Source organism: Leopardus geoffroyi, chromosome D4 (assembly GCF_018350155.1).
Source record: "Leopardus geoffroyi isolate Oge1 chromosome D4, O.geoffroyi_Oge1_pat1.0, whole genome shotgun sequence".
Lineage (NCBI taxonomy): Eukaryota > Metazoa > Chordata > Mammalia > Carnivora > Felidae > Leopardus > Leopardus geoffroyi.
The window spans coordinates 39,686,678-39,712,457 of NC_059342.1; the positions used below are offsets into that span (position 1 = coordinate 39,686,678).

At 41.4% G+C, this 25,780-nt stretch overlaps 1 protein-coding gene and 1 long non-coding RNA gene across 16 annotated transcripts in view; one reads left to right on the forward strand and one right to left on the reverse strand.

Moving 5' to 3' along the window:
- The window catches only part of NFIB (nuclear factor I B), a 453,529-nt gene that overhangs the window by 144,828 nt on the left and 282,921 nt on the right, over positions 1–25,780 (reverse strand). The gene's annotated exons all lie outside the window — the stretch shown is intronic.
- LOC123592684 lies at positions 18,568–25,324 on the forward strand. The gene is made up of 2 exons (XR_006709912.1): positions 18,568–19,573; positions 19,791–25,324. It is a non-coding gene; the product is annotated as an uncharacterized LOC123592684 (long non-coding RNA).

Below are 25,780 nucleotides of genomic sequence, written 5' to 3' on the forward strand. Positions count from 1 at the left end.
TATAACAGGGGGAAAAAAGCACATACTTAAAAACAAGGAGTTTGAAAATATAATCTCTAGTTATACATTTAATAGTGTTAAATGAAACACAGAAGTGACAACATTAAAGAATGAAGACGATTTCAACAATAAATAATTGATAAAAGTTAATAAAGAAGAAGGATTTGAGTATTTGGGGGTAAAAAAAAAAAATGTCAAAAAGCAAACTGTAAAGCTACATTGCCCTGAGAATTCTCACTTATTCTAAATCTAAAACGTCTCCTGATTCAATTGTAAAGAAAGTTACAAGTACATCATCAAAAAGTCATAAGAAAAAGTATTAGAAACTATTACTCTAAACATTACCAGATACACTAAAAGGCTTATTCTCAAGCAGTCAGATAAAGATGCACCATTGTTAACAGTGATTTTCTCTGAATGATGTATTGAGAATAGTCTAACTTGCTCTGTTAGTATTTCTGAAGTCCTCCAATAATTATTATAAAAAGCAAACATTGTTCTTCTCAAAGCCGAATTTGATAAAGAATTCTCAACCTACTTGTCCACTCATTTGCCATAACTTGGATAAATAGCCCATGATCTCAGACTTCCTCTTATCATCTTTTAAAAAGCAAATAGTAATCTTTGAAGCAGGACTGTAGTGAGAATTAATTGAGAGACTTTGTGTAAATTCCCAGCACAGTGCCTTGTTCATAGCAAGTGTGTAATAAATAGTAGGTACTGTCATCACTCTTAGTAATCACAATAAAACTGGTACATTTTGATTCTATTGGACACAGCAGAATTCAAATTTAGTCAAAAATAATGTTTAACATTAAGAAATAACACAGACTGTCTTATTTACAAAACACAGGGTGGCAACAGCTAGCTGAGAAACTAACTGCCACTGGTCAAGATTTTTTTGTGATTTCTCTAAAATGAACTTAAATGAAAAATAAAATACCTACAATCATTTTAAAGTAAAAATGATTCACAAAAAAATATAAAATAAGAATTGACAAGCAGGCCAGGCTTATCCCACAAGGAAAATCCACACTAACACGGTGGCAGATAATAGTTTATCAAGTCATTCTGCTGACCACAACAGTCCCTGTGACGATGGGGCGGAAACTGAAAAACTCAGGTATGAGAAATGCCCAAAGCAGGATTCAAGTGAATCCTACCGTGGTTCATCGGTATCCACTGGTAAGAATGAAGGGTGTGTGTGTGTGTGTGTGTGTGTGTGTGTGTGTGTGTGTCTGTGTGCGTGTGTGCGTGTGTATGTGTGCAGAAAGCTGAGAAGGGGGTAAGTCCCAGAAAAAAAGATGCTATATTTTCAAAAGGGCTCACGTCACCCTGGTCACAATGCCCAGGTCAGGACTATTTGACAGTCGCCGCAATTCCATCATCTTCATGTGACAATAAGGACTATGCTGTATTTGCCAAAATTGCTCTCAGAGTCATGCTCAAGAAAGGAAAATAAGCATACTCTTCCAGTAAAATCTCCATCAAACAGACCAACAACTGAAACTCATTTATTTCATGAGGAATACCCGGGACAATCTACAGGACACGGCGTTTTACGTTGAAAACTAGAACAGCCATCCTCATCCATCTTCTGAAATATTGCCATAACAGCAGAAGTAAATTATGAGTAATGTTTGGAAAGTGCTATTGGGCAGAACTTAATAAAGTGGAAGATATGATTTAATATTCAAATTCATAAGTATGTTATGCCCCAAAGTCATATTCTTTGTATTAGGTTGACCATTGTGATCAATTGCCTTATGATGCTCAAAGGAAGAATAGTATTAATTTCCAAACCTTCCGGGCAATAACTTTTTCCCAGGTCGCATCTTTCACATACATTATATTCAACCCACACTAATTCCTATTTAAAGCAGATAGAATCTAAATTAGATTGTCTTACAAATTATTTCTGGAGTGAGCACGGACAACCAAAAGATAAGCTATAAATTAATTATTTAATAATTCTAGGAGATAGAAAAAAGATACAAACCAAGCAAACAGTCTATTATTTTGGAAGACTCATCAAACCCTGCTCTCAACGCTGATAGCGCTGATTACGTCACTGAAGATGGGACTTCACCATATCCATAGTTATCTATTTGTTTACACTCCATTTCATTTCCCAAAACATTTGGGAACACTTACAAAAATACACAGACCATGGAGGTAAAACAAACAGGAGGGTCCATCTGAGTGAAGAGAAAGTTAAGGTAAGAAAATAAAATAAATATGGGGATTAACAGCGTACAAAAACGTAATCGCCGGGTCCTGATAGTTTGCCAATAGGCTCTCCGTCTTCTGGGTTTGCTGAGAGTCCCGCCTTACTGTGTAGAGCTAAGGGCACTTTCAAGGAGAAGGCGAGGTTGTTGAGCCTAATAGGAGAATAAGAATAATGGGGTGTGAGCTATAAGGCAGCATTTGAAAGGCTTAGATTTTCCCAAAGGAAAAATACTGAAGGAAAAGGCCAGTTGTCCAGGAAATAGGGACAAACACTATCACCATAACCATATTGAGGCCAAATATAAAATCAAATGATAATTTTTTTTAAACTTTAAAGCTGTTTTGTTTCCATGATCCTTTCAGTCGGACTCCTAACAATAACCCCCAAAGGCTGTTTCTGTTTCCAGTGCTTTCTTGAACTCTCATAAGTGTCTCTCCTCAAGTGGCACCTGATAAAATTCAGATTCCACCCAGTGGCATTCTGTCCAAGCCAGTGTAGTTTTAATAAGGCGCTGGAAAAAGACTTCTCATTTGTTAATGGGAGACTTCGAAGGTTCTGGGCAGGCAGGAATGGGCTGTTACAGAACTCCAGCCTGGGCTCCTCGCCTCCTGAAAGACCACTGACTACACATGTCACTCAGCCAGTTCAAAGAGCTCCCTTCATTTTTTATATTTGATTTTGGTATTTAGTTTATTGGGGATTTTACCAAAGGCCTAAAGAGGCTATTACGACTGCCCAGATTTGGTCAGGGGTTTGGCATCTGAAATGCGCTGTCCCTTTTTTCGCATGAGCTCAAGGTGGAAATGCATTTATTTAAGTGCCTTGGCCTTGATCATAGCTGATGCCTAGGTATCTATTAGTCTTTAGTTTTGTACATCCAGGTAATTTCAGTTATTGATCTGTCCTCCATCCGGCCATGACCATCATCAAAAGACATTTATTAAGTACTTGTTTGTTTCTGTTGCTCTTGGAGGCACCACATAGAAGGAGTTTTAAAGAAACACTTCCTGGCCTCTAAGGAACCAGGAAACACTCCTCTCTCAGCCTCCTGCTAGCTTTAACTGGACACCATTAAATGACTGCCTCATTCTCCAGCTACAAGAACGTTTCTTAAGTGCCAGTTCTTCATTAAAAGGTGGCTAATGAGGGGCACCCGGGGGGCTGAGTCAGTTGAGCGTCCGACTTCAGCTCAGGTCATGATCTCGAAGTCTGTGAGTTCGAGCCCCACGTCAGGCTCTGGGCTGACGGCTCAAAGCCTGGAGCCTGTTTCGGATTCTGTGTCTCCCTCTCTCTCTGTCCCTCCCCTGCTCATGCTCTGTCTCTCTCTCTCTGTCAAAAATAAAGAAACATTAAAAAAAATTTTTTTGTTTAAATTAAAAAAAAAAGGTGGCTAATGAAAGTCGCGTAGGTGACCCAATTTGGTAGAGATTTTGATTGCTTTAGCCCTTTTGCTCCCCTAAAATGTTGCATCCTATGGAGTTTGGTACATCCTCTGACTATGCCCTCTCTCTGCCATCTTTGAAGTTTTTTGTTGTTATTCTTTTAAAATTCGGTGTCTTTAGGACTGCCCGATTTTCGACAAGAAGAGCAAATCTAAGATCAAACAAATAATATTATGTATTATCTTGACAACAAACACTGCCACTTATTATCTATTAATTTAGTTAGTGGATAGATAGACAGATAGACCTCCATTATTTTCAGAAAAGTTTAATATAGAGTCATTATGTGGTGCTAAGTTAAAAAAAAAAAAGTCCCCGTCAAAGGGATTTTTTCCAAATAAGATGTAATTTAGGGTTACAATGTCAAAACTGTAAACCTAAAATTAAACCTACTGACTATTTTGGTTTGCAGACTCATTTACTCAAAATTACAAACAACTCTACATTTGTTGCAAGAGAACTGACTCAAGCCAGGATTTTGTTCATTCACATGTTACTCCTGTTTTATATGTGTTTTATGGAGGAGGTATTTTCGCCGGGGTTTGTTTTGTTTTGTTTCTTTTACTAAATGGTGAGTAATGTTACAGAGATAAATGTAACTGCCTACAAGCACTCCAGGGCAGAATTCAGATAAAAGCTTGAGTAAATAACACTACACTTGATGAGATTTAGGAAATTCGGAGTTCTTCAGATGACGAGAAAATGGCATACTCTTGTTTATACAGCGGAATTAAAGCGGTGGTAAATAGAGCAATACATCAAGCATTCTCCTGAAAGCCAATATCTTGATTCATTACATGAGAAGCCTCCCTGTGACTCTGAAGGCAAAGGTCCCATGCCCGGGAACTGGAATAACCTCTCTGTGAGGGAAGGGAGCTACGCCAAAGCCTCTTCTCCATCTCGAGTCCTGGGAGGGCATCAAAGCAGCCAGCCTTGGTCCCGGGGAAACAGTAATCTCAGCATACCGTGCCTTCGTCACCTGGAGTCAAGAAATTTCCTCTCAACAGACTGGTCTAATGGGCTCATTCGCTTCCTTTCCGGGTGGAGAGAAGGCAAAGTCGGGGAACAAGATCACCTTGAATTCTCTCCACCGAGGACTGCCGGACACCTGTTCTAAATTTTCATCTCATCAATTACTATTGGTATTAATGGTGATGTAGAGCCACTGCAAAGTAAACGCACCTCTCTGAAGCTGCCTTAAAGCCCTTGTTGTGGTTCACAAGCCCAGAGAGAGAAGCTTTCATTCTGTTTCCATGTCCCGCACTAGGGGCAAGACGTGGCATTCTTCAAGATCTCAAAGTGAGCATTAAGAGGCAGGATGGCTCTGCACAAGGGGCCCTCCTTTCCTCCCTGGAGGTGTCTCTCTAGATGCTGGACCCCCCGCGTCCTTGCCTGTGGGTCAAAGTCAACAGCTCTCCCACCTCTGTGTCCTCATCATGTCCTCCACAGGAACAAACACCCTTCCCCACCCTGCCCCTCCCCCAGCTCTCTGCTCTTCCCTAAGGAATCTTCATTTCCCTTCTGGGGGGAAAAAAAAAAAAAAAAACCTTCATCAAAGTGTAACTTTACCCACTTCTTGCTCTTTACATCACGAAATATCAGTCCTATCTGGATGAGTTTCCACCGCCCAGAGCTTCTGCTCCTCATCCAGCGAGATCTAGCCTCTTTGCTCCCCCACCCACACCCCCCAAACTTGTATCCTATCGCTGATTCCTTTCCTGTCCCCCTCTCTCCCTCCCAGGAAGAGTTTTCCGCTCCAAACTAGGTTTTATCATGTCTACCAGCTCATCTACTCCCACCCAAGTCTGTGAGCTCCTCTAGGACCACAATCAGCAGCCAATTACACCTGGTGTCCCCAGGTCAAGCCAAATGGAGACGCGTCAGGAGTCTCTGTGCCCGCCTGACCCTAGCTTCCAGTTGATAGTCTGACATTTCCCTTGAAATCCCAACTCCTCTCACCTGTAACCTGTCTACAGTCCGGTATCTCAAAGCGAAAGACTTCTCTTGCCCTAAAGAGTTGACTAAGATCACATACTGAGCAACATTTAGAATAGTTATTATACATTCAGTACCGATTACGTGCTAGGTACTCTGCTAATTATGCATGGCCTCATCCGGGGCCCACAACAGCACTGTAAGGTATGAGTAGATTCAGTTGAAACAGGAGATCTCAGATACTCAATGGGTTTTGAGCTAGGAAACTGTTATCATGTATTTTTATGAGCATAATTATTAGTCCTATTTTACAGTAGGAAAAAATGACGCTCGTAAGACAAAGTAACTTCCCCAGTGGCACATAGCTCACCTACCTAAGATCCCCGAACTTCAGAGCCGCTATACCACACTGCTTCTTGAGCTTCTCCTACCCCCCTCCCCCCACTTTGCACCGTGCAGACCTTCACTTAGGCAGTTCTCGTTTGCTTTCCATTACTTCCTTTAACAGCCACGCAAAGACCCGCTTTCAGCCATAACCCAAGCCAAACTAATCCCAGTCTCCCTGGAGTCCGTGACAGAATTTGGTGAGCTGTCCTTTCTGATGCCCTGCACGCTGTCCACCCCTTCTTTACCAGCGAGCTGTTGATGCTCAAACTAAACCTCACACCTGGCAAAACGAAGAAACTCTAGCAGCTATGTCATTGCCCCTCCCCGGGGCCACCCTTTTCTCCTTTCTAAAATGACCACGTTCGAAAGGCCCAGCAGTCCTCAAACGTACTTTTAGATTAAACAACAAAAATGAAAGAATATGTTCAATTTAAAACTGACATGCCAGTACACCAAGCAGATCAAAGCTATCTTGATGAAGAAGAGAAGACACCAAGAGATCGACTGTGTGGCACCACTCATTACCCTTCCCTCGATAAAACACAGATTGATAAAATCTTGGCTTGGACTAGGAGTTAGCAAGCAGTCAAGTCCTCCTTTGGGTCTTTGGACCTCTAGTTCCAATGTCCCAAAGCCCTTCTTAAACTAAACTGTACTAAGTCAATACAATATGGTACGCAATCAGTACCAAAGCCCTTTGATATTGCATAGATTTCTTCCCTTGTCAACTGCTTCCAGGCTTTTATTTTTTTCAAAACACTTTATGTATTCTACTAATGGTAATTTTCTAAAACGCTGCTTTAGATAAAAAGAGATCATGGAACTCTCTTGCTCAGACACCTGCAGTAGCTCCCCATTACCTACTGTGGAAGGCAGAGTTGTAAGACGGACTCTAAAATTTCCTGCCCTTTGGACTATGGGCTCTGTGAAGTCCCCAGGACAGTGCATATGATGGATTTTAATCCCATGGTTAGATTAGATTAGATTAGGTTAGATTAGATGGCAAAATTGACCTTAAGCCAGAAAATAATCAGGTAAGACTGATCTAATCACATGAGCTCTTTAAAAGCAGAGAATTTTCCCTGCCTGGTTTCAGAAGATAAGTCAGAGAGGTTCAAAGCACAAGAAGGAATTGATGTGCCATTACTGGCTTGACGATAGAAGCTACATGGTAAGGAATGGGGGCAGCTACTGACAGCCAGCAAAGAAATGGAGGCCTCAGTCTTATACCCACGAGGAGCTATAGTCTGCCAACAACAAGAATGAGCTTGAAAAGATGGGGCCCTTGGGTGGTGCAGTCGGTTAAGCGTCCGACCTTGGCTCAGGTCATGATCTCACGGTTTGTGAGTTCAAGCCCCAGTCAGGCTCTGTGCTGACACCTCGGAGCCTGGAGCCTGCTTCGGGTTCTATGTCTCCCTCTCTCTCTTCCCCTCCCCTGCTCACTCGCTCGTGTCCTCTCTCTCTCTCTCTCTCTCTCTCAAAAATAAATAAACATTAAAAATAAAAATTAAAAAAAAAAAAAAGAATGAGCTTGAAAAGAAATTTTCACCCAGAGCTACCAAATGAAAACTCACCCCAGGCGACACCTTGACTTCAGTCTTATAATAGCCCAGAGAGGGCTGATGGCTCAGAGCCTGGAGCCTGTTTCCGGTTCTGTGTCTCCCTCTCTCTCTGCCCCTCCCCCGTTCGTGCTCTGTCTCTCTCTGTCCCAAAAATAAATAAACGTTGAAAAAAAAAAATTAAAAAAAAAATAAATAAATAAAAAATAATAGCCCAGAGAATGAAGCCAGAGAATGTGCTGGACTTCTGACCAATACAACTGCATGCTAATACATAGGTGTTGCTTTAAACTGTTAATCTGTTACAAGGCATAAGAAACATACACGTAGTGAATAAAGTCACTCCATATGGCATCCGGGATCCTCAGGGGTTATTTCCCAAATTTCAGGCTCAGCTCCCCTGACACTAATTGATACGCCTCCCCTAGAGAGCTGTGCCACTGTGCCTTTGCCCTGCAAGTCTGTCCTCTGTACCAAGTGAGTTTAGACACCCTCATTCCATGCAGACCACACTAAATGCCACTTCTTTCCTAGAACCTTTCCTACTCTTTGGACTCAGAATTAATCCACTGTGCCTTTCTGCTGCGCCCTCACTCTTGTGAGTTACACAGCTGAACAGAAGCATCGAGAGGTGAGGTACTCTGCCCAGACTATACAGCGGGCACTTGATGACAAAAATCTTATCATGACAGAAGCCAGGCTGCACTCCGGGGCCCGGTGAGAGGCAGAGCAGATTACTGAGCTGATCTGCCCTGACCAAGTCCCCCACTTATTGATAAGTGACTGTATAAAATTCTAGTTCCAACCCATGATAATAACTTTCCATGTTGCATTGTTGTTCCGGATTGCAACCTATTTGCAACAATTTTAGGACGTCTAATTCCCCCCAACATTTCCCATTAGAAAATAGATGGGAACACTATTAAAATTTTGCATTCCAGAATTTCTTATAGGCCATTTATCTGTGAAAATGTGGTAGCCATGAACTACTCAATAATTACATTGGCTTCTTTCATACTTTAACTTCGTTCCCTATTGTACAATGCAACAGAAGGGAGAAATGCAGAGGGAAAGCTTTGAAAAATCATGTTTTCCTTCAATGGTTTTTTTTTTTTTTTTAAGTTAATCTATTTCTTTTGAGGGAGAAAGAGAGCACAAGCAGGGGAGGGGCAGAGAGAGAGGACAGAGAGAATCCCAAGCAGGCTCCACACTGCCAGCGCAGAGCCCGATGGTGGGCTCAAACTCATGAACTACCATGAAATCGTGACCTAAGCCAAAATCAAGAGTCAGACACTTAAATGACTGAGCCACCCAGGCACCCTTCCCACAGCGTTTAAAAAAGAAGAAGGGGCGCCTGGGTGGCTCAGTCGGTTAAGTGTCTGACTTCGGCTCAGGTCATGATCTCACGGTTTGAGTTCAAGCCCCGCGTCGGGCTCTGTGCTGACAGCTCGGAGCTTGGAGCCTGGAGCCTGCTTCGGATTCTGTGTCTCCTTCTCTCTCTGCCCCTCCCCCACTTGTGCTCTGTCTCTCTCTGTCTATCAAAAATAAAGAAATGTAAAAAAAAAAAAAAAAGAAGAAGAAGAAGAAGAAGGGAAAGATGGGTTGAAGAAAGGAGAGGCCAATCTAATTGCAGAGAAACGCAAACTAGAAAAATCTTCCTATCAGCTGTCATTCAATTCTTCTACACGTACGTCTAGTAAGGACACAGAAGTGCCCATGCCTGGCAGAGAAGTGTGAGAAGTATAGTAGCAGGAACCCACCTCAGCTTCTGGCCGTGGCTTCCTTCCCAGCCACCCTGCATCCTGTCAACCCCTCGACTACACTCCAGTGGACCAATAAGCCACAATGAGTATTCTGTGTACCTTCTAGGATTTTTGGCTCTCGGGCAAACAAGCTTCTACCTGCCCGTCCCCCAAATAATCTACATCAATATTCCAAGAAATAAGCTTAAAATAAAATACAACAAAAGAAACAAAAAGTCCCTCCTCAAATTACTCCTTCCAAGCTCACCCCTTATTGTATTTCCCTGAACAATGAACAGCTTCTAAGATATTTCTGGCCTACCCAGAAAGCCACGTTCAAACAAACACAAGTGGAAAACACTTTTTTTTGCACTGCAAAAAAAAAAACTACAGCAGCATTTGCTGAGACTTTGGTTCACTGATACCACAATGCAATACCAGTTATATTCTAGCTACTCCATCATAGCTCTGTGTGGAGACCCTACTTCCCTAATCACGGAACACAGTGATTAAAATACCACTAAAAATAAACAGTTAAGAATCAAAAAAAAATAATTCAAATTAAACGTGTTCTGAACAAAAACCAAGGTATATATGATCCCAGTTTATTGACCTGTCCTGTCTTGTTCTCTTCCAGAATTATGTTTCCTTTACTATGTTTATTTATAGTTATAAAACATCATATCATTTTATATTTATATTATATTTTCTTTATTATATTTATTTACCACTAATGTAGATATATTCTTTTTTCCTTTGAAGATGTTATCTCTGCAATTTAATAAATTTTATTTTGAAAGTATTTTTTAAAGCACGGACTGTACCTTTTTTGGAATGCATTTGATTTGTATATGCGAGGATCCAAATCCTAAGAAACACTAAATAAAATTAAGAAAATATAAACGCTGTTCTTAAGGGGCCAGTGAGTATTTGGTGTTGGGCTCATCTTTACTCTATAGTCTTCCTCAAGAACAGGGCATCTTATAGGATGCATTTGAAAGCAATGATTGAGGGGTGGCTGGGTGGCTCAGTTGGTTAAGCATCTGACTTCAGCTCAGGTCATGATCTTGTGGTTCAGTTCATGAGTTCGAGCCCTGCATTGGTATGGAACCTGCGTGGGATTCTCTTGCCCTTACTCTCTCTGTCTCCGTGCCTCCCCAACTTGAGCTTTCTCTCTCTCTCTCTCTCTCTCTCTCTCAAAATAAATAAAAACTTAAAAAAAAAAAAAGCAAGCAGTGATTGAACTTGAGATGGAACAAGTGATGGATTGTGTCTGGAGTTTTGTGATTCAATGGTTTTAAGTATATTTTTTTTAATTTGTCTTATGAAAACAACAGAAAAAGACCATCGCTGGATATGACATTAAAGCATGATATAAAAAATAATAAGTTTTCCTGCCTGTGCTTTGGAGCAGAGCTAGCTTTACCAAAGTATCAAAATGTACTCTCAAATTTGTGGGATTCTCCATGATAAAGGTCAAAATGTATTCAGAAACACAAAACAAAATATTTAAGGGTCCAGGCCAAGATATTTGTTTCTAATGAATTTTTTCTTTCCTGTTGATTATATAACATTTGGTCACTGTGATAAAAATGTGCCATTTTCTTTTGAATGGGTCTGATTTCAGTAAAGTTGATAAAAATATGACTTGGAACACTGATCAGGCAAATTTTTAACCCTAGTTCAGAAGATTGAATTATTATAATCCTACATTGCCCCTCATTGTTCAATATAGCACTAACAAGATAATTAATTAAGGAGGTATGGGCCATACATTTTAAAGAGCCTATGATTTTTTTTTTCTAAAATCATTTAATGATGGCAATTTGGCTTTGTAACAAAAGCTGAAGATATGAATTCATTGAGAGATGAATCATCCCTTTTAATAAGCTAATAAGCAATATTTGAAGAATATTTTTGATCAAAATCTATTCAGTAAAACCACCATCAAGAAAAGCCATCGATATATATGCGTATGATTCTTTTTTAAAAAACTTAATGAGACCTTCATTAATATAAGTATATTTACAAAATTATTCTAGGTAATTGCTAATTGCACTTGAAAATAAACATTAGACTAATACTGCCCAAAAAACCCTGGAAGTGAACAATTAGAGTTATTCAGATAATTCTGTCTTTGCCATGAACTAAAAATGACTTTCTGGTTCAGATTTCAAGTGTTTTCCAGTTTATCATAAATTCAAGATGTGTGTGTGTGTGTGTGTGTGTGTGTGTGTGTGTGTGTCAGAAATCCTTCCTAAATGTGCCCAGAAAACGACTACAGTTTTAAAAGCTTATTTATCAGTTCAAAAGTTTCTGCCACTTACCGGTGTCTAAATGGATCACCAGTTCACGGGTGAAACTTTATTTTTAGACTGTGATATCCTTGCCTGTGCTTTTTATTCCTAGAGGTTAGTACATGGTATGAAATAGTAGTAAGTGCTGAGGAATTGTTTGTTGAGTGAACAAGTAATTGGCAATACTTTTTTAACTGAATGAAGAATTAGAGAACGTTGTTCTCGAATGTGTCTCTTCAGACTTGACGTGTATTGTAACATGTCTTAAAAAATAAAAGGTCTGGGGCGCCTGGGTGGCGCAGTCGGTTAAGCGTCCGACTTCAGCCAGGTCACGATCTCGCGGTCCGTGAGTTCGAGCCCCGCGTCGGGCTCTGGGCTGATGGCTCAGAGCCTGGAGCCTGTTTCCGATTCTGTGTCTCCCTCTCTCTCTGCCCCTCCCCCGTTCATGCTCTGTCTCTCTCTGTCCCAAAAATAAATAAACGTTGAAAAAAAAATTTTTTTTTAAATAAAAAATAAAAGGTCTGCCTTGGATTTTCATGAATTGGATATTTTCCCCGGGGCCTAAGTAATATGAATACCATCATGAAAGCTAATGACCGTACATTGTGACTTCTTTGCAATCATTTAAAAAATACCTGTTTTCCCCAATGCCGTATAACGATTGATAATAACCCCTATGTGTAGATGTCAAGGAGAGGCCCGCATTTTACAAGAAGCATCAAGAAAGTTGGCTTTAATTCCCAATACAGCCTGTCCAGGTGAATACTCTTATTATCAGCCCATCTTCGAGATGAGGAAAGAGAGGCCTCAAGAGGTTAAATAAACTTGCCCCAGGGAAAACCGCCGGCAAGTTGCACAGAAAAGCCTCTATCTCTGGAGCTGTGCTCCATCCCTGACGTGCAGCGCCTCTCAGCATTTTCAAGTAATCTGCGTCTATTAATTTCATTTTACATTTCTTTCTACAAATATACTTTACCATAATACTTTTCAAAGGTTTGAATTTTCATTTTTGACTCATTTTGAATGGTTCATTTACTCTTCCTTTGACCAGCTTTCTCGTCCAACTTTGTGTTTTGTATACATCTTATTTTACGTGTACGGTAACGGTAGGAAGTAACCATAAAGATCCCGCGTTGAGGATGACTAAAAATAATTACATAGGTGGGGCGCCTGGGTGGCTCAGTCGGTTCAGCGTCCGACTTCAGCTCCGGTCATGAGCTCATGGTTCGTGGGTTCGAGCCCCGCGTCGGGCTCTGTGCTGACAGCTCCGAGCCTGGAGCCTGCTTCAGATTCTGTGTCCCCCTCTCTCTCAGCCCCTCCCCCTCATGTGCTCGCCCTCTCTCTCTCTCTCTCTGTCAAAAATAAATAAACATTAAAAAAAATAATTCTCTGGGAAGAGAAACACACTCACCAAAGACATTGAACTTTTGAATGAACCTTATGTTTCTTAATAGTAATCCCCATGTCTCAACCAGATAACGTTCTGCTTCTACTCGAACCCACGTACAAGCAGGCCACTCACTGCCACCACTCACATAATGTCAATGGTCTGAATGGCAAACACATTTCATTGTGCATTTAATATATTTGAGATATAGTAACTACATACAAATTCAAATTCCTTGTAAATTAGCGTAAAGTTAGTTTTGCAAATATCCTTGTAAGAAAAAACTTCCTCTCTGGCCACGCTTTACCATTACATAAGAAAGGGTCTTGGGACGCCTGGGTGGCTCAGCCTGTTAAGCATCTGACTGCGGCTCAGGTCACGATCTCAAGGTTCGTGGGTTCAAGCCCCGCGTCGGGCTCTGGGCTGACAGCTCAGGGCCTGGTGCCTGCTTCGGATTCTGCGTCTCCCTCTCTCTCTCTGCTCCTCCCCTGCTCATGCTCTGTCTCTCTTTCTCTCTCAAAAATAAATAAACATTAAAAAAAATTTTGAGAAAAAAAAAAAGAAAGGGTCTTCTGGTTCGGTTCTCTCAACCCATCTGGGATCTCTTTTTGTGGCTCTTTGTTACTCTTATTAGCATTCATCACTAATGTGGTTTCTCTTTCAATTCAATCCAACTCCAATGAGTCCACTATCACATTCCTGGTGATGCAATATGACATGGGGACATATCAAAAGATCTTATGTTTTTAGAATCTTAGAAATTCTCTCACTTCTTTAAATCTTTTTACTATTAACTTTTATCACTATTGTTATCATATGTACCATCTACTTGTAAAAAGGCTCTGGGGAGTTTTATGCCAACAAACAAACAAAAAGAAACAGAAAGAGCCACTTCAACTCAGAATCACAAAAGAAGTGCCCTAAACATCACAAGAAAATAGAATACACACGATAAATTTCATATAATCTCTGCATTCACATACAGGTAATCCCAACTTCCTGAGGAACAGAGCTCTAAAGATGACACATGAGTCAACAGTCTGGAACCTCTCTTATTGACACATCATGCAAGATGGTTAGGTTTTCACACCCGTCCGCAAAGTACGATTCAACCCCGAATACAACTCGACTATCCAGCAGTAGTATCAATATAATTCCTAGTCTAGGGAAGCTGGCTTGAAGAGTTAGGACAAAATGGAGATCGAGCATTTATACAGTAAATTCATTCATTCAACAGACATTAATTGAGTACCAAGACGCTACAGAGTGTCAGCTTTACATGCTCTAATTCTGGAATTAAAGACACCTGATTCCTAAATATAAACTGGAGATAAAATAAGGTCTGAAAAAAAAAAAAAAATACATGCAAAGTCCCTGGCACATAAAAGATTCTTAACTAATCTCAGTGCCCGTCCTTTGTTCCCAAAGGACAAAAAAGAAAAGGGGTTCTTGCCTTTGTCTCTATAATTCCTGAAGTAAACGATGCCTAATCTCAAAACCCTCTCCCACCAGTGTTGCCATCCCTCTCCTATCTCTTTGGGACCCATCTCCTCATCTCCATCATCTTGTGCAAGGCCCTCCCTGGGCCAAACACCTTACACTTCTCACTGTTCTGGGCTCTAAAAATAGCACCTCTCAACCCAACCTCTATCCCCCTTCCTGCAGCTACTCAGATCTTCCAGGTGCCAAAAGAAAAACAGATGAGGGGCGCCTGGGTGGCGCAGTCGGTTAAGCGTCCGACTTCAGCCAGGTCACGATCTCGCGGTCCGTGAGTTCGAGCCCCGCGTCAGGCTCTGGGCTGATGGCTCGGAGCCTGGAGCCTGTTTCCGATTCTGTGTCTCCCTCTCTCTCTGCCCCTCCCCCGTTCATGCTCTGTCTCTCTCTGTCCCAAAAATAAATAAACGTTGAAAAAAAAAAAATTTAAAAAAAAAAAATAAAAAAAAAAAAAAAGAAAAACAGATGATACGAATTGAATCACTTTCAGGGGTGCCTGGGTGGCTCAATCAGTTAAGCGTCCGACTTTGGCTCAGGTCGTGATCTCATGGTTCGTGAGTTCAAGCCCCACATCAAGCACTCTGCTGTCAGCACAGAGCCCAATTTGGATCCTCTGTCCCTCTCCCTCTCTGCCCTTCCCCATTCACACGCGTGCACGCTCTCTCTCTCAAAAGTAAACATTTAAAAAAATAATAAAATAATCACTTTCAGTAACTGACTTTTTTTGAGAGAAAGCCTGTTGATCTCAATAAATTTCTAATTAGTGTAATGTTTAAGACAGTATAACAGAGTGACATAAAAGAATTCAGGCAGGGGCACACAGCGGGCTCAATTGGAGGAATGTGCAACGCTTTTTTTAAAAATTGTTTTAATGTTTATTTATTTTTGAGACAGAGACAGAGACAGAAAGTGAGCAGGGGAGGGGCAGACAGACAGGGAGACACAGAATCTGAAACAGGCTCCAGGCTCTGAGATGTCAGCATACAGCCTGACACAGGGCTCAAACTCAAGAACCATGAGATCATGACCTGAGCCTAAACTGGGCGCTTAACCAACTGAGCCACCCAGGCGCTCCAAGGAATGTATGACTCTGAAGTTTAGAGTCGTGAATTCAAACCCCATGTTGGGTGTAGAGATTACTTAAATAAATATTTTTTTAAAAATTCAGGCAGAGTACAATTGAAAGATGTTGGGAGACAGGAAGAAAGCCATTTCTTCATTCATTCAGCATCGATTGAGTGAGTGCCTCTGGGATGGACATAGGACAGAGAGATGAATTCTGACCATGTTTCATAGAGCTTAGACTTCATCAGGGAAGACAGAACTTGCCCAAGTTTGAATAATGTTTCGTAAGAAGCATTAAATACATTTGTTGACCAGGGTGGAGAAATGCTAGGAAGAACCATAGAGTGCTGTGGAAATGCAGCATAAAGGGATCAAACATGAAACGGAATGTCAAGAAAGACTTGTTTGTGGAAAATCTCTCCTAGAATGTAATCTGCATGAAAGCAGGGATGCCGTCAGTGTGAATCAACCCTGAATCTCAAGATTTCATCTAGAATCTCAAGAAATCATCTAGAATGATTTCTGGCACATCGTAGACACTGAGTTAAAACAATATATGTGGAGGAAAGAAGGAAGACTGGCTTAAGCTTAGACCTAAAAGAGAATAAAATTTAGCTGGGTGAAACAGAATCCGTACAAGTGAAGGCCCTTTGGTTAAAAAAAAAAAAAAAAAAAAAAAGTAGGGTTCGTTGGCACATATGAAGAGAAAGGAGATTCTGAAGATGATGAGCCAGAAACTCAAGGGAGAAAAGTGAGAAATGAGTCTGGAGAGGCGGGGAAAGACTGGATCATGCTGGGCTCTTCAGGCTGGGTAAGGATTTGAGACATTTTTCTGACACTGCCTAACTCTGCAGCAAGAAGTCCGTCTTGGGTTGAACTGCCCACAACCATCCACAACAGCTGCCAGTCAGTGGCAGGTGGATTCTGGTGGTGTGAGGACAAGAGGGAGAGTGGACGTGGCCTCTGCACGTTAGCAAGGTGGGTGACGGGGGCTAATGCCTTTAGGGCTGCCGCACCTATACTGAAATGAGCCACTAATGACGAACTATACCACGGACATTTGAGTCCTTCGCCTACGGTCTTCCCTGCGAGAAAACCCATTCTTGGAGACACTGTTTCCAAGTTCAGATTGCTAGCTAGCTCAGCATGCTGGGATAGTTCACTGAAAGACAGGCTGAAATGTGAAAACAATTTGCTTTTGAATATACGTATAGGAGTGTGTGCATGTGTGTGTGCGCGCAGGTGCACGTGTGTGTGTATGCGTGCGAAAGAGAAAGAGGCAGAGAGAGAGAGACAGAGAGAGGAAGAGAGAGGGCATTTTGTCAGGGGGCTGACTTTAGAAGAGCGGAGGATTACACACTTCACTGTTCAAGGGTGACAGAGAGAAAACGAGGCTGGCACCGAGCAGGAAGCCCAGTCCTGTGTGAATAAAACACTGCACATTTTATGCAATTGCTGGGACCAGATCTTTTATCACAAACTATTTTGATTGCACAGAGAGAAAGGCGCTAAGTAAAAATTATTTACTCTGGGTCTATTATGAAAAGAACAGATTAACTCCCTAACACTTGGTTCTTTTTGAAGGTGTATTTTCCACCTTCCCGGTGTGATTTATATTAATGAGAGGTTTAAAACAGGTTTTAACTTAAGAATGATTGCTGATGGTGAAGTGCAGTAATTATACACCTTATGACAGGACACGTGAATGGCTCACACAAGAGAACTGCATAACATGCCAAGCTAATCCTCCTTGCATAAAAAGGGAGAATACTTTGCAAGCTGGCCGATTTTAAGCTCCAGTTAACAAAAACCCTTTTTGTTGGAGTCTGAAACAAGAATGGGTTAACAAAAGCAAGGAGGAAAAAAAAAATCTCATTTTTTTCCCCCTTCTTCACAAAATATAGTATTACAGGACTTAAAGGTTCTGAAAGGCCACGACGTGGCCGAGAGACTTGAGAAAGAAACAAGGCCTTGGCCAACAACAACAAACTTGAGAGGTCTCAAGGTAAATCAGAGCCTCTTATCAGGAGGGAACATTACAATTTGATTCTCGTTCATTGTTGTTGTTGTTGTTGTTGTTATTTTTTTTTTTTTCTAATGAGGTAAAGGTGGAGAGAAGGGAGTACCACACTCTACGGTTAGGTGAAAACGGAATGGGCTCATGGGTGTCGAAAAACAAAAAACACCCACCAGCCATGGTGGGTGAGTCAACAGTATTTGTGCCATTTCTGCATGGCTGCGTTTTCTCATACAAGAGCCACTTCTGGACAATAACAAGACCCCGTACGGCATCTGCTTAGGGATTACCACTCCGTCTCACTGGGAATGTTCGCTTAACACAGAGCAGCCCTGGGCTTAACTCTGTGCGTGCCTGGTCCCCTCACTGCAAAACACACTGAATGCACAGTGGTCCTACACGCTTTCTGAATCATTTGCCACCAGGGAAGAAGACACGCCACCCCGCTGCTGGCACACCCCTCGTTTGCTCAAGGCAAGAAGTGAATACATAAAAGCCACCGGCTTTACTCCACATCGTGGAAATCATGAAGACAAGGAAGATTGCTTCCCTAACTTCGCTATTGTAAAAAACGCTATAATAAACACAGGGGCGCGTATCTCTTTTTGAATTAGTGTTTTCTTCTTGCAGCGGAGGTAAATACCCGGTAGCAGTAACTGAGCTTATCATGGTGAGCACAGCGTAATGTATAGGGGTTGTCCAAATCCCTATGTTGCGCACCTGAAACTAATGGAACATTGTATGTCGACTCTACCTCAATTAAAAAAGAAAAGACTATGGGGCGCCTGGGTGGCGCAGTCGGTTAAGCGTCCGACTTCAGCCAGGTCACGATCTCACGGTCCGTGAGTTCGAGCCCCGCGTCAGGCTCTGGGCTGATGGCTCGGAGCCTGGAGCCTGCTTCCGATTCTGTGTCTCCCTCTCTCTCTGCCCCTCCCCCGTTCATGCTCTGTCTCTCTCTGTCCCAAAAATAAATAAACGTTGAAAAAAAAAAATTTAAAAAAAAAAAAAAAAAGAAAAGACTGCAAGACAAGGCTGGCAGGTGTGAACAGTGAAGTCTAGAGGTCCATCTAAAGTCTTAGAGCACTAGTGGCCAAGCCTCAGTGTTAAATTTTCTATGATGGACATTACCTTAGAGAATTTTAAATTAGAAATGTAGGGAGCTGAATCCTTAGTCTTCTATGTCTCTCACAGAATCCTAAGTTTTGACAAGTTCCTAGTATGAGTTGAACGATTATTCATCTTGTTTTATTTAAATCTTTCTATCATTTTTTTTTCTTTTTTGCCTCTGTACCATCTTTTGCGACCATAGGGGTCTATCATCACAGGAATCAGGAGCGCCCACCGCCTACTTGCAGGGTTCCCTGATGCACAGACCAATCGTGCCAGGTCTCATGCAGCAAACGGACACACGCAGCAGGGACGGGTCAGGAGGGAGGGCCCGCCTCTGGTTCCTTCCTTCCACTCGCACATGCTGCACATGCTCTCAACAGGACAGAGCAGAAGGTCTCCACTTTTTGAGAAAGTCAAGGCAAATGACAGGAAGCTTAACCTGCGGCATTTCCTGAACTAACTGTATTACTACTGTTCTTCAAAAGACCCCTTACAGACACGTGGATGAGCCCTAAAGACAGTAAATCATGTTGCAAATGCGAAATCCACACAAATATAGCTTAAAATACTCCCCTTCCCAGTGCAAATGACAATGAAACCGTTTATATTCCTCCATGGGTAACTGGGAGCTGAAATTTCCAGATGTGAAGGGACTTCTCAGAAGGCGATCTCAAAAATTTTCACGAAAAGCACTTAACAATCTACCATAAAGAGGTTTAGTACAGTTGGAGGTTCGGCATTCAGCTGTCTGGCTGTTATTCTTTAATATTTTAAAGAATATTTAAATATTAAATTTTAAAATTTGGCTTTTTGTAAACTGCATACGTCGCAAAGTGAGCATGTGTACAAGACAGAATAAATTAACGAGGACTATGAGATGCAATATTTCAGTTAAAAATCCAGCACCAGTTCCACTACTCAACGTTTATTTATTTTTGGGACAGAGAGAGACAGAGCATGAACGGGGGAGGGGCAGAGAGAGAGGGAGACACAGAATCGGAAACAGGCTCCAGGCTCTGAGCCATCAGCCCAGAGCCCGACGCGGGGCTCGAACTCACGGACCGCGAGATCGTGACCTGGCTGAAGTCGGACGCTTAACCGACTGCGCCACCCAGGCGCCCCCAGTTCCACTACTCAAAAGGAAAACTCTGTCATTTATATACCATCGTACATATATAAAACATGTATGGATTATAATTACCAAAGCAAGAGTCAAGGGCAATGCTTTATTATTATGTTACATGTTCAAAGGAGGGATGCATGGAAAACTTCTGTGACTCCTGGAAAACCCAGGACTGGGGCCTGGAGTCCCTTGACGCCTTGACTCTGTTACTTTCCTCATCTTTTTAGTAATGTTATTTATTAATCCATTGGGATTTTTATTTCATTATTTTTCATTTCATTCAAATAAATTTAAAACACAAGGTCATTTCTTAAATTGGGTGATGCATGTGTCTGTTAAGAGAGTTATCATTTTTACATCTTAAATGTTTCATAATACATTTGAAAACAACTGATCAAGGGCATTAGAATAGAAATAATGAGGTAATATCACCAGATCAAAGAATTGTAAGGAACCAAAAAAGGAGAGAGAGAGAGAGACAGAGAGATCACTTCAAGGATGCACACTTGGTCACTTTGAACAGATCCAGAACAACCTAATCTTTTAGGCTTTGAATCTTTTACTATGATCATGGCTCAGATGTGGCATTCCCAGCATTCAGGGCTTCACAACGGGTAGGTACTTAATAAATATACATCTGTTGATAGCAATGATAACTGCACTCAAGGCGGACATTACAGAGTATGTTAGGTGATTGAAAAACAATGTAAACAACAAACACTACGGCCAGAAAAAACCTTTACATACGGTTTAAGAGCTTCCAATGGGAACTCGGAAAAAAGACCATCAGACTGATGCTTCTGAGGAAGAACAACCTGTTTGCAGATTTGCTCATTGAAGTTTCCCCTCTACCAACCTTCTTTCCATTCCTGGGCTCTCTCTGAGCCTTCATACACGCTGTTCCCACTTCCCAGATGAACTTTCATTCTTTCCCCTGATTCTTTCTGGAAGCCTTCACTGATCTGGCGTATGGATCTCTCTCCCTTTTGTTCCCACAGAGTCTATACGTCGACATTATAACTTTTCCCTTACTTTGATCAAACTTGGTTGATGGTCTCCCTGTCCATATCCTACAACTACTTGAGGGATATTTATTTGCAGAAAGCCAAGGATTGTGGTGGTCCCTCTCATTTTGCATCCCCACTATTCATATCCACTATCTGTTAAGGGACTGGTTGAATGAACTCCACGACTATTCAAATCTTTCTACTCTCTTCCTTAATTTAAAGGATACACAGAAACTCCCACTATCCTCATTCTCTAACACCAAGAAGTGTATAGGTATGTAAATGTATATGTGTATCCTTATATAAGGTTGTCAGACGAACAAGTTACAGAGAACAAACAACTTCTTAGACCTACTGCTTGACTAATATATGAAGGTATGAGCTGAATATTGAAAGCAGCTGCTAATGCTGGTTTTTCAGAAAATCATCGTTAATTTTCTAACTTTTTCCTTTAAATTCAGGCTTGGAAAACTTTTTAAAGAACAATCCTGTGTTCAAGGAACCTCATTTAAAATGTCAGCGGCCCCTTGACAGAGTCGGATGTGGTCTGTATTCAGGAATTCAATACTTCTAGACCATCCTTGCTCCTCACCAGCTCTGGGAGGCTATGGGAGACCTTTCCTGCTGAAGGCCTCAGGTTCCTTATCTGTAAATGATGAGATTAGATAACAAGGCCAACAGCCCATGTTTATACAGCTTTTGGTTGACGACTCTGACATACGCTATCTCGTCCTAAAAGATCCCTATGGGTTTTCATGTGCTACGATGTTGGTTTTATTGAAAACTATTATTTGGTTATATGCCATTTACCTAACTAAATCCAAGAAGTAAATTTGTTCAGATAATTAATTTCTTATTAAAAAAAAAAAAAAAAGAAGAAGAAAAAGCAGCACCGTTGTACCGATGTAGAAAGAACTACTCTAATCTTAATGTAACGCTGAATTACAATTAGGTGCTAAGTCGCCTTCAAAGAAACAACGACTTTTTGTTTTGCTGCTCATCCAGAAGCATCCCTGGGACCTGCCTAATAGGAAAGGTCAAGGAGCTGGCTTTATTTGTACCAGGAGAAAGAAGGGATCACCTCAGCAGTAAGACTTCCACCAGAAAGAATTCCTGTTCCTATTGGACTGCACTATGTCTCCCCAAGGCTTGACCTCCAACTAACTACCTAACTCTACGGTACTCAAAGGGTTTTCAGTGTAATTACCACTGAAAACTCAATGCATTCATTTAAACTCACATGAAAGAGTAAATGACTAATAGTACGTTATTTCCTAAGAGCAGGTTTTGATAGAAGGACAAGAGCTGGCTCTGAAGGAGTCGGCTCCTGTCTAAAGAGCACACTGCGTACCTCTTAAAGGCAAATTTACACCATGACAACAATAACGTGATAATCACTGTACCTCCGTCTTGCATTCATACGACAAAGCCTCCTGACAAAGACAGGTACCTGCATTACAGATCCCAATTTTACATGAAAACACTCACTAGCTGAAGCATACTGGCATCCTTATGAATTTAGGGCTCCCCATAATGTTGATTAGAGCTCCTGCTTTTGAATTTATTTTCCCAGACTGACTGACCACAGGGTAAAAGCTTCTCTTTACAACTTCTGTTTGCTCTGATGTGCAATCTCCAGAGGAAGTACTCTCTGATTTCATCTTGAGAACTTCCTTGTCAGTGATCCTTAGTGACGGAGACAGAAATTGAAATTGATTATTTGGATTCTACAAGCTGCTTATGCTTGTAATTATCACAAAACGATGTTATACCCCAAATGCCCTAGTCCACAGGGGGGAATGTGGGTGAGGGGCTGATATGGAGGAATCCATTTCTTTCTCCATAGGTTTCAGCCAATGCACACAGAGTTGTACGGCCACTTAAAAACCCATTCTTCCATGCCAGACCCACTGAGGCAGCAAGGTATCATCCTTTCTCAGTTGACCAAACAGTCCCCATTTCATCGCTAGAATTAAATTCCAGAGAATTTTTTGGATTCTATTTAATGAATGAGGATATATTTTTCATGTGGTGTCATTGTTTTACTACTTCCCATGTTTATTTGGACAGATTCATAGCACTGGGTAGGATATGTATTGGTTGGCAACTTCAGTTTTGGAAGAGAAAGTAAACACATGCTGATTAGCAAACAGTAAACTCTACTGTGTTTAATTTTGGCTTCTCTTGAAAAAAAAAAAAAACACAAAAAAACCACTATTTGGTGTTGTGTTCCAAGTAGGAGCATTTGTCCCTAAGTTCTTTCCTAACCCCTTACTGGAGGGCTTCCAGAATTACTCTCTTTTTTTTTTTTTCCTTCTTCCCCTAACACCAGTGGCAAACGCCAACATTATTTAAGAAAATACTTGTGCATATGGTATCCTCCTAGCACAGATTTGCCATCCAGTTGAACAGTAGGGCCACTAACCCACACAAACTAAACTGCAAAATTATGAACTACATAAACATAAACAATTGTTTTCGGCCCTGATACATTCAAGGTAAAATCACACTTCTGAAAATCCCGGAGGCTACTTGACTGACATCGACCATGTCCAAGAATTGTAGGTGATTAAATGACAAAAACCTGGGATTTCAAACGCTCTCTACAGAGCCAGTTCCTTTCATTTATCTTATTCTCTTGCTTTACTATGACCCCAAAATTATCCTTCAAGCTTTAGCCAGTCTTGGCTCTCCACTCATCCATCTTCAGAGGCCCATGACAAGCATCCTCACCGACAAAGTTCTGAAAGACAACACACACACAGAGAACCCTGAACATCTACGGTACTCCACTACCTATCAAGCACCTGCCCTTTTCATTATTTCTGGGTTCCTTTCCATAAAAGCAAACTAGTGATCTTTTATTCCTCATGATTAAAGTTCGCTCTCCATTATTAGGCTTGCCATGATGTCTGTGAGGTGTACAAAAGGTTGTCACCACTCATCAAACGGGAAAGCCAAGGCATCCAGAAATTAAATAATGCCAAATGGCCCAACAGAAGAGGTCAGCACCATCTCTGGGAGGTCTACATTGTTTGTTTACTTAACAGACATTTATTGTCAATCTAATAGGTTCTGCAGAGTGATAGACAGATGATGATGATAGATAGGGGATAGATAGATAGATAGATAGATAGATAGATAGATAGATAGAAAGAAAGATAGATAGATTCTATTACGGTCTAAGCCCCGGGAAAAGAGTGCAATATGATCAAAGTCCCAACCCACATGAGGCTTACAATCTAGGGGCAGTGAGAAAAAGTAAATGAAGAAACAAGTAAATATAAAATACATCCGGAGTCAGGGAGCTACGGGGCAAATGCATAGTGCAGTAAAGAAGAAAGAGAGTTGGGGGCAGCAAGAGACGGAGTGGTAGGAGACCTCTTGAGCACATGTCTTTTGGGCAGACCTCTGTAAGAAGTGAGGGAGCAAGCCCTGAGACAACCTGGGAGAAAAGGGCTCCCAGTAGCAAGAACAAGTACAGCCCAGTGCCGGAGACCCAGCTGTGCCGGAGGAATGGCAAGAAGGTCGATGCCCAGCACTGAGACAGCAGGTGGAGTGTAAGCCGGTGGGAGAGGGAAACAAGGAGAGACACGACAGTCACCATTACACATGCAGGCTGCAAGCATACAGGAGCCCAATCTAGAGACAGGGAAGCGGTGTGATCAATTCAGTCCATCAGTTCCTATTTAAAATGCCTGCATCCAAAGGAGTGCATGCCTTATGCGATCAGCTAAGGACTCCGTGGGCACAAACACAAACACAAACAGGCTCAGGAGCTGTATTTTACATACTCTAAGAACCATTTTCACATTGGTTGATTCAGCCAAATACAAAGAAGTTGCTAAACAGCACCCAGTACCTAAGAGAGACCAAAAGCATTTCCTTCTGTAAAGCACTGCAGCTGAGGGCTTACTTCCGCCTGGTCCAATCAGTTCATGGCTAAACAAAGGTAGGAAATGGCTGCATCCTAGTATTTCATTGTGGACTCATGAGTCAGTGCTTTGGAACTTGGTATCTTTGGGAGTGAGTGTCTATTCTTCACGTCTCTTGCCACAGGGGGAAAAAGGTACAGATAAACAGTAACACAGTTTCACCCTACTGAGATACAGATCTGTGGGCTTTTCCGCCCTTCTCCTCGAAAAATAAATGAATGAATGAATGAATGAATGAATGAAATTCAGCGCCTGCTTGTTTTTTTTTTTCCTTTCCCTCAGTCTTTGTTTCTTACTTCTCAGCTTTCCCTTGCCTCTCCGAAACAACATAAAGTCAATTAATGGCGAAAGTGCAACATATGATAATTATTCAAAAGCTATTGTGCTACGCAGTGTAGTTCACACCAAGAAATCTGTATTCTACAAAAGCAGACAATATTGTATCCCTAGGGATTGAAGAAGCTAAAATTAACGCTGTTGTAAGGAACGAACGGATTCTCCACAATCTAACCAAAAAGATCCGTAGCGTTTGATTTTCAAAATGTTAGAAGAGCACGTGAACTTTGAAGCCTGGTTTTTCAAAGAATGGCCACAGAGAAAAGAGTACATAAACTTGGGTGTCTTTTTGCAAGAAGTTCTCACCATTTCTGCACACACAGTGATCACTGAGCCACAGGAGAAAAGGGCACGTGTATACGTTCTAAGAGTATTACTCTAAATGTAAATGCGTCAGAGGTATACTTCAACCTACAGCTGGTCTCCTTCAGGAAAAAGGACAGCACCACCTAGACTGACACAGCACTTGCATTTCTGATGAAAGTTACAGAAGGAAGTACCTACTGAATCCGATCTAATATTAGAAGTCATTTATTATCTGTGATGGAAAAGGGGGGAAAAAAGATAGGGAAGTAAGCTTTGGATGAGAATGGGGCCCCTGTTCTAACTTAAATCTGTATAAACATATCAACCCAAGCATCGGCCAAATTAATGTATAATGATACCCATGTGATCGGTGTGGCATAACCACAGGAAATCTACACGATTATAATG